Raw genomic sequence first — 7,540 nt, 5'->3', positions numbered from 1 at the left:
TACCAATGTTTAAACGTAAGGTTTGGTTTGTTTCTTTCGATTTCGCGCAAAACTATACGAGGGCCATCTGCGCTAGCCATTCTTAATTTGGCTGTGATAAACTACAGGGAAGGCAGCTAGTCAACAAAACCCACCACCAGTTTTTTAGGCTACTATTTTACCAAAGAATAGTGGGATTGACCGCCACATTATAATGCTCCCACGGCTGAAAGGACGATAATATTCCTTGTGACGGGGATTCGAGCGCCATAACCACCAGGCCATGTCAGACTGTAAATGTGAGTCAAAAACTTTATTTTTCACTTGAACTAATTTACATCTTTCAAAATAGTCTTTAACCATTTATTTTAATTTATAGATTAAAAGTCAGTAACTTGTGAAAGAGTCTTTTATCTTAGTTCGGTAAATCGTAGTGAAATAAAGTTAAAATTTTGTTACGATTTGCTTTGATATATAATCTATTAAATAAACTTCTCGTCATTAATTAGTGAGTTTACGAAATTATAAATTTATCTTACGAATATCTTTGAAACAATTTGACCTTGAGATGTTTTGCCACAATTTAAGTAATAATTGAGCAAATGGTTCCATACTCATTTAGTAAAAAATACAATATAGTCTTAATTAGAGCATCTTTTTTTTACCTTGAGTAGATCAGAAATTTGGCGGCCATTTTGGTATTTTGTCACTTTTGGGGTTAAGTTCATGCAAAACTGAACTTGGTATACAGTTTTATTTAAGAAATCAAATGAAATATAAAATTTGTACATGATGATGTTACAAATATTTAAATGAATATTTATCTGTTGATTTGAAACTAACAATTCCAAAAGAACTGCATCTTTGTTCTAATGAAAAAATATTCCTATGTTGTTTATGTTCCATTTTCCTATTGATATTACTTTTTAAGTTTGTTTTAAATATTCAAAAGATCTTTAGAAAAACAACATTGAAATAACAAATAACTCTTTATAGATATCGTTTTATACATTGTTTAAAAATGTTTGTAACATATATTATTTTAAGGTCTTCCTGTTTAGAATGAATGAAGGTAAACACCTCTGGCATGGTATTAAGTTGTTCTTAAGTCTCTAATCTTGGAATTTATGGTTCGCATATAAACGGTAATAAGCTATGGTCGTTCACAGTAAAGTCCTTTTTCTTGTGATCATTAAGTGAATGAAAAGAGACAGTCCCATGGCGCAAGTTAGTCTTTCATTTCAGGGTCTCTGGTAGTGTTGTAAGAAACATAAATACTTTTAAAATTATCATTTGCTTATGATTAAAAGTACGTTTGTATTATTCCATATTAACGAAAGTAGCTGGTTTTGCTCGAGTGATTAGATTGATTTATTCTAGATAACTATGCCAGTGTGCGTGTTCTTAACCCATTGTAGCATAAAAGTATAACTATAACTTTTGTTGCTCTTTTACGGAATGTTGCCTGTTTATAAAAGTAACCTTCCCTCCGACTTGTCCTTTTTAAAATTCAAATAATAAAAATAGATAATAAAAAACAAACCCCTTTAATCAACCGAGCCTCTAAATTAGAAAACAACAAATATTTTTTTATTTTTTTTAATTTATACATTTCATTTTATACTTTCAGCAAATAGCCTCTTAACAATAATATTAGGCTATACTTTTATTGCTAAGAAGCTTGATATAAAAGCCATTGTTATAACGCTTGGTCACTAACACGCACTGTTTTTCTATATATATTAGAAGTTGTTACATAAGGAACCGCTTCTTTTCTATATGGATTTTTGTTAGATTGCCTCAATAAAAAGATGCAAACGTACGTGGATAAAATAAGTAATACCCAGGTGCACACTCTCAGTATGGGTACAAAATCTCAGGTGTCTAGGTTCTTTCCCCTTGGAGCTATGGCGGTCACACTTCTTTTCTATATGGATTTTTCGCTAACATTCCTCATTAAAAAGATGAGCACTCGCATACGCGCACGAAAATGGATAAGTAAATCCTAGGTGCACATCCTCAGGGTCCACTTGGTATTAGTGCAAAATTTTAGGTTTTTAAGCTCTTTCTTCTTGGAGATATGGCAGTCATATTTTCTTTTCTATGTAGTTTTCCCTACCTTGCCTCATTAAAAAATGCGCACACAAACGTGGATAAGTAATAATACCCAGGTGCCCACCCTCAGTGTCTACTTAGTATGTGTGCAAAATCTCAGGTTTCTAGGTTCTTTCCTCTTGGAGTTATGGTGGTCACAAACACACAGACCAACAGACATGACCTTTTATTATTATAGATCTATAATAATAAAAGGACATGTCTCTGCACCCAAACTAAATGGACCCTGAAAGTGTGCACCTGGGTATTATTACATATTTACATGCGTGCGTATCTTTTTAATGAGACAAGCTAGCGAAAAATCACATAGAAAAGAAGTAGTTCCTTATATTACAAATAGAAATCACACACATACACTCATGTGCATGCGCACATGCGTGTGTGTGTGTAACCACCACAGCTCTAAAAGGAAAAAACCTAGAAACAAGAAATTTTAAATCCATTCTAAGTGACCCCTGAGGGTATGCGCCTGGGTATTATTACTTATCCACGTGCGCGCGCATTTTTTTGAGGCAAGCTAGCGAAAAACCACATAGAAAAGAAGTGTGCTTGCTATAAATTCAAGAGGAAAGAACCTAGAAGCCTGAGATTTTGTACCCATATTGAGAGTGTGCACCTGGGTATTACTTATTTTATCCACGTACGTTTGCATCTTTTTAATGAGGCAATCTAACAAAAATCCATATAGAAAAGAAGCGGTTACTTGTGTAACAACTTCTAATATATAGAAAAAGAGTGCGTTTTGGTAACAATGCGTTACAACAATGTCTTTAATGTCTTGTCGCTTAGCAACAAAAGTATAACCTAATATTGTTGTTAGTCTATGTACTAAAAGTTTAAAGTAAAATGTGTTAGAAATTTTGATATCAAATATAAATCTGAAATATTTAACGCAATGATAAAGTTCATTGATAATAAATAATTCTTAAGTTACAGTACTTTCTTTACTTTTTACTTTAGAATATATCAACCTATTAACTAACCCGAGTTAAGCCGGGTACTTTCGCTAGTGTTTAAATATAGTTCATGTCTTATTACATTTGTGTTCATCTGAGTTCTTCAGAAAATATCAAAGTAGTATTTAAATCAAATCGTTTGCTGAAAAGTATTTGAACTATGAACAGATATGATGACTTCATATATTCTGAAAGTTCAGCCATGTTTACATATGTCATGTAAAAGTCGGTCATTCCAAGATTTTAATGTTTAACTAGAGTTGTTCCTAGCAGAAAACATGTCTTAACATTTGCGCCGAAAAATACCCACAGTAAGTGGGTACTGTAATTTTATAACCATAAACGCTTTTCAATTTCTATTAGATTATGAGGTTTTCCCTAGAATTGCACATACTTTAAGTAAAATAACTCAAAACTTCCCCCTTCAGCGAAGTAATTAGTGCTCTCATTGTTTTTTTAAATAATCAACATATATATGCATACACAATTACAATTGTAAATTTAGAGTGGAAATACCAGGCCGGAATAATTGCGACATGGCTTCCTTTCTTACAACGTCACATATCCGGAGCATGGTTAAGATAACATTCTCACTTCTGGTTGATTCAACCTTGTAGATTTGAGTATGGAGAATAAAATGCTATAATAATATAATAGTCACAGGAAATCGAGAGCATACAGATCCATTCAGTGGAGGGTTGCTGAATTCTGATAAAAGTGATCTTTACCATAACCTGGTATATCTTCAACCGAGTTTATGTACTCTAAACTTTAAAACTCTCCTTTCAGAAGGTGTGTATTTCAGTTCTTGCTGATGTCGTCCACTAAAACATTTCACTACTTTGAATAACTGAAAGAGAGGATAAAGCGTAATGTAACAACTGGTAATTTAAGTTACTTATGTGAACAACAGGACAGTAAGTACCGTATATTATACTTATCTTATACTTGAACCACCTTAGTAAAATTAATCCAGTTATATACGTATAGTGTGATAAAACTATCACATTAGTTTTATAACATTAATCCATTTCTATACGTTTAGTGTGATAAACCTGATATATTACTTTAGTAAAATTAATCTAGTTTTAGACATTTAGTATGGTAAAACTGTCACATTAGTTTGGTAACATTAGTCCAGTTTTATATGTTTAGTGTAGTGTCAGTCACATTACTTTAGTAACATTAATCCAATTTTATATGTTTAGTGTGATAAATCCGTTACATTACATTGGTAACGTTAATCCATTTTATACGTTTAGTGTGATAAAACTGTCACATTAGTTTCATAACATTGATCCAGTGAAACAGAAAATGTGTCTATTGTTATCCACGTATATACTAACAACAAAATCACTAATGATATCGTAAAATGTATGTGCATTGTAATAATGCTGCATTGATTGTATCTATTTTAATTATTGCATTCTTTTGAATACGTACGTATAGCTTACTAGTTTCATCGATAAAAGTTTGACAAAAATCAAATACGTAAACATATATTTTAAAAGCTAGATTGTCGGTAAATCAGATTTTTGGTATTTATCTTTCTATGCTAAGACTGTTTTCAGACGTTATGGCATTATCTATGTTTAACATACATGATGACATTGCAAAACTTTCTTTAGTGCAGGAAAATAAAATTTCAGATATTTGTGTTGAACGTTCTGTTACCGTGTTTAAATCGTGGCATGGACTATATTTAATGTGCTTTTTTAAAATTATATTGTTACCATGTTTATATTTTATTCAGATATTCACATAGCACAAAGCATGTTAATCGCACATTTCAACTGAGCTATAATTGCTGCAACAGTAACAGATGAAGAAACTACCTTTAAAGTGCTTAACGTTATACATTTATACCGAGGTTAGGTGTATATTCATATTCTGACACACAAAAAAGTTACCGGTCTTAACTTGGGTAGATAATGGTAGGATTTATTTCCATGACTCATTTAAGAGCTCCAGTAACAAACTAAAAAGATTTGGGGTATTCAAACGGATATCGGAAAATGCTACGAATTTATCCTACACCCTAACCACTTGACCACTTTTGAGGTAATCGATCGAAACGCACTGATAAACCACTGTTACGTCTCCGTTCGTTAATTAATTTTCCGTAAATTCGTTCCGACGAAACTTTAGCGACACAAGTCCTTTCTTAAATAAAACTGGTTTATTCTTTCCGAATACAACTTTACGATGCACTTAATTTCAATAGTCGCAATTAACAAAATAATCGTCGACGATATTTTGCTAATGACTAAAACAATACATATGGTTGCGTCAGCGAGGTCACGTGACTAGTATCACACCACCTGTTTTCTAGAAATATCCTGTTTCTTCATGAATGCCCTAGCATTTACCAGATTGGGGGTAGTCTGGTATATATAGGATGGTCACAACGTGACGGGACAACGTGTGTAGGTAATGTATGCGGACAAAATATTGTTGGCCACGTGAGACGTGAGCGTTTGTTATAGAAGAAGTCCCCTGGTAGCTTATTGGTAAATTTCAGGTATTATAGTGTTAAAATTCGAGGCTCGATCCTTGAGTTGAACAAAGCACGGATAATGTGATATGCGTACATGTACATTTTCTACCTGCTTTAGCAATATTGAAAATTTCCGGTTATATTTTTTTGGTGCCGTAATGAAAGTAACAAACTATCCAGAAAGTCGTTGAAATGTTTTGTTCTAGTTGCTTCGATTCTTTGTTCTCTCAATTAAGTAATGTTTATTTTACCCAAAAGGATATTTTAGTAACATATATCATCCGAGTTCAAAAGATTAGCACTGTAATATACTTTTCTGGCCTGGTATAACATTGACCAAATGCAACAGCCAGTCAATGCTATGAGGGAGATAAGGTCATGAGGTGAAGCTGTCTACTCTATAAAAAAGCGAGTTTACTTGTGAAATCCCGGCATATTCTCTTTAACCAGTTTTACTACGTAGCTATAGAGTAATGACTCACTTTTAAGATTATCGTGTTTAGTTGAATGAAATTCTACTTCAAGGGAAATAATACTCTGGGCTGTCTTTTTGTGTACAGAAGTACATAAGCTGTGTTTTCTTAACTGAGTGTCCAGTTGTACTTTTCTACCATCACATCAGGCTGTGGGTGAAGTGGCGTTGTTCTGGTCTTTCGGATGCCAAACAACTTGCAGCATTCTTGGAACACAGCTGATTCAAAGTTACGGCTTTGATCTGAATGCAGTTCGTATGGCATACCAAACCTGAAAAAGAAATCACTAATAGCTGAAGCTACAGTTGTACCTTCCTGATTTGGTATTGCATATGCCTCAGGCCACTTGGTGAAATTATCCATCACCACACAAATGTACTTGTTTCCAGCACGCATTTGGGGCAAAGGACCAGCAATGTCAATGGCTACTCTTTCCATTGGTGCACCAACTTGATATAACTTCATTGGAGCACGTCCCTTATGCTTGAGTCCTCATTTAGTACAACATGTACTGCATGTCCTGCACCATTCTTCCACATCTTGCCTCATACCTATCCAGTAAAATCTCTGCCGTAGGTGACTCAATGTTTTCTTAACTCCAAGACGTCCTCCTGTTAATCTATCATGGGATTGACGCAGTACAAATTCCCATAACTTTCTCGATATAACTGTTTGCCAGGTCGTCACTTTTGTTAGGACAGCGGAAGTTGCGTGACATTGGGAGCATGCACGCTGGAGTTTCTCGAAGGATCGTGAATTATTGGGAAAGCCCGAGTTGTTCAAGGCGCCCTCTTTTTTAGTATATAAGACTGGCGAGAAAAACCAGCGCAATTGAAGGGATATAGATAGATTGAAGAGACAGATAGTTGAGTCAAGCAAACAGTAGGCACCGTAAGTAAAGTGTGTGAATCACTGTGATTTATAGCGTGTGTTATAAAGATTGTTAGGTTTAAAGTGACTGTGGAAATTCTGTGTATTACAAAGTTGTATTGAGAAAGAATAAACTAGGTTTAATTAAGAAAGGACCTGTATCGCTGATTCCTCGGAAAGAATGTATACCGGAAATTAACAAACGAGTAGATACCTAACAAATTGGTGTCAGAGAGAGGGACAGAAAAGAAAAAAAAAGATGTAAACGAGAAGTGGCAAATCAAACTACGACTTAGCAGATTTGATGGCAGCAATACAAGAACAGAAACAAGAAGAACGAGAAAATAAACAAGAAGAGATATTACAGCAGTTGTTGGAGGAAAAAGAAAAGAAACAAGAAGAACAAGAAGAGAGACAACAACAGTGGCAAGAAAACTTGCAACAGTGGCAGCTCGAACAGCAAAATAAGAGAGATTACAGCAGTTGTTGGAGGAAAAAGAAAAGAAACAAGAAGAACGAGAATATAAACAAGAGGAAAAACCACAGCAGTGGTTGGAGGAAAAAGAAAAGAAACAAGAAGAGACGAGAATATAAACAAGAGGAAAAACCACAGCAGTGGTTGGAGGAAAAAGAAAAGAAACAAGAAGAGA

At 34.2% G+C, this 7,540-nt stretch overlaps 1 protein-coding gene across 2 annotated transcripts in view; it reads left to right on the top strand.

The window, feature by feature from the left end:
* Positions 1–3,652: 3,652 nt before the first annotated feature.
* LOC106465228 (G-protein coupled receptor moody-like) overlaps positions 3,653–7,540 on the top strand; it is an 8,430-nt gene continuing 4,542 nt past the window's right edge. Inside the window, exon 1 of one of the 2 annotated variants that reach the window (XM_013925433.2) lies at positions 3,653–3,967. The gene's annotated coding sequence lies outside the window, so the exon portion shown is untranslated. The remainder of the gene's footprint in view (positions 3,968–7,540) is intronic. The other variant, XM_013925434.2, reaches the window with a different exon arrangement.

This window comes from Limulus polyphemus, unplaced genomic scaffold, assembly GCF_000517525.1.
Source record: "Limulus polyphemus unplaced genomic scaffold, Limulus_polyphemus-2.1.2 Scaffold1876, whole genome shotgun sequence".
Classification (NCBI taxonomy): Eukaryota; Metazoa; Arthropoda; class Merostomata; order Xiphosura; family Limulidae; genus Limulus; species Limulus polyphemus.
The sequence above is the reverse complement of the archived record's forward strand: the minus strand, read 5'-3'. Positions and strand labels throughout refer to the sequence as shown.